This window comes from Bidens hawaiensis, unplaced genomic scaffold (genome assembly GCF_021521415.1).
Source record: "Bidens hawaiensis isolate Kalapana, Puna unplaced genomic scaffold, B.hawaiensis_p1.1 tig00039115_1, whole genome shotgun sequence".
Taxonomy (NCBI): Eukaryota; Viridiplantae; Streptophyta; class Magnoliopsida; order Asterales; family Asteraceae; genus Bidens; species Bidens hawaiensis.
In genome coordinates this window covers 14,162-16,425 of record NW_027496884.1, presented here as the reverse complement: position 1 = coordinate 16,425, position 2,264 = coordinate 14,162, and the positions used below count along the sequence as shown (strand labels likewise).

The following is a 2,264-nucleotide window of genomic DNA, read 5'->3' as shown; positions in this document are numbered from 1 at the left end:
AAATGAATTGCAAGAATAAAGATACAAATTCTCAAAGTTACTATTCATGAAACAACTTCACCTCAGCCACACACATAGTGACACATTCATCTTCATGAGACTTCATCTTCTCTCTCTCTCTAATCACATGGCCTTATTTCCGTGACGCCGGAATAATCATGTCTCCGACACCATCTTCAGTCGAAACCCTGGTGGCGACGCAATAGTGGTTGAAAATTATGGCGATGGTTCGCTGGCCGTCATCGTGGCCCCCTTCGTCTTTGACAGGAGAGAAACACTAACAGAGAAGCTCAGTACATAGATCTCATATAAAGGGTAAACTAACATCCTCCGATCTTCACTTTATTCTCAAATATCATATCTTTTCTTAATGACTTAATCAGATCAAAATCTTGATATCAACAACAAAACTCAATGCAAGGTTTAATGAAACTTCAAGCTATTTTGAAAGCAATCCTACTGCGCTGCACACAAAGTACATTTTTCTATACTCCCTTTTATGTTATAGTGGCTATATAGTGTATGTTTATACCCATAGACGTGTTCATGTCGGGACGTGTTTGGTTCAGGGTTTTATATACCTATCAGTGCACAACCTGAACCTGAAATGAAACCGAACACGACCTGCCAAGTTTTTCTTTGAGGTGTTAATAGTTAGGGTGTTAATAACCAGTCGCGCTCGCTGGTTAGCAGGTGCAGCTAGACATGAACTCTAAAACATTAATCGATTTCGAACATGACCTGAACATGTACATTTATGCCTATGTACGTGTTCGGGTCATGACAGGTCCTTGTCGTGCTTGATTAAGTTTTGTAAATGCGAACGGGTCGATCTGGGTTTGGTTTTATTTCTGACATGATATTTGACCTGTTAGCAAAGCTCAAAATTGATAAAAAAAACTATGTTTGAGTCAGAACAAACTAATTGCATGTCTTAAAAGCCTAATAAAATGAATCTCAGATGCCAAAATTTGATTATAAGGAAAATCCAAATGGATACAGATACTCCTGTGAAAACCACGGTAGTGAAAAATACGTTAGTCAGTAGAAGTTGCGGATGGCCAGTAGTGTCTCAGATTCAACCAACACTATTGATTACTGCCAAAATCTGTGGTTTGACTTTCATAATTTAATGCTGAAATTTTATACATGCATGCTTACAATTTGTTGGCAATGTAAATTATAATTAAAGAAGGTAATATGCAAAAACCATATTAAATGCATATTCACTAATCTATGAATACTAATCTTAACAACTAGAACCTAACCAGCAATTATTTTCCCCAGGTACAGATTCACAATGGTTATCTTTCTGCTTCCTCCGAATCCCATCAACAAGTTGAATTCAACGTGGTGACAATGCATATACAATATCTTGGGTCACAAATCATTAGTTTGTAATTCGTTTTCAAACAACGGTTGTAATTACTAAACTCAATATACAGTAAATTACTTCCTTTTAAATTTGTGACACCCTCATAGTAATGACACCAAGATCTATCACGCGCAGCAACGCGCGGGTTATAACCCTTGTTCGTATAAAAAAAACAATGTCATAATGAACAACAGCTCCTACCAAGTTGAATTGTTGATTGTTACTAACTGTTGAAATTATTTGCATCTAGTAGTTGCATGTTGACCCGTATTTGAAACTATTCTTATTTAGTAAATGCTAGATAGTTAATCAAACTGGTCAAAGTTTGGCCAGTTAGTTGCATATAACCTCAAAAATATGTTACTCAAAAAGTTGTATATTAATGAAAACAAATAAATTATTTAAAAATACATATTTTACAGACTAACCCTTTGGCCTGTTAATATACGAATTGTGATGAATTAAACGAAAACATGATGAAGAAACTTTTTCAAGTATATCGGCCTTCCGAGGAAGATTCTAAACATAAAAGTGTATGAGGCGGGTTGAAGTGGATTATGACGTGCGTCTCGCAGTTTCAAGAATCTTGTCTCACCAAATCAAAAGTCCATAATTTAAAGCTAATGCAGTTGTTTCGTGACAATAAGCAAACAATAAATCAAGTTGACTTCCATAACAATCTACATGTTAAATGAATAAATTAGGGTTTGTATGGGTCGGTTTTAGAATCATACCGAACAAAAAACCAAAATAAAAAAAACGATTTTTGGGTTTTCGAAATCTTTTGGTTTTCAATTTTTCAATTTAATTTCGATTTTACCATTTGGGCTTGAAAACTTTAGGCCGAAAAATGACCCAAAATATTTTTATTGATTAATGATTAAGTGAT

At 34.9% G+C, this 2,264-nt stretch overlaps 1 long non-coding RNA gene across 1 annotated transcript; it reads left to right on the top strand.

Annotated features, from left to right (window-relative positions):
- Positions 1-298: 298 nt before the first annotated feature.
- On the top strand, positions 299-1,494 carry LOC143590991 (uncharacterized). The gene is made up of 3 exons (XR_013145591.1): positions 299-315; positions 384-475; positions 1,288-1,494. It is a non-coding gene; the product is annotated as an uncharacterized LOC143590991 (long non-coding RNA).
- Positions 1,495-2,264: the final 770 nt, after the last annotated feature.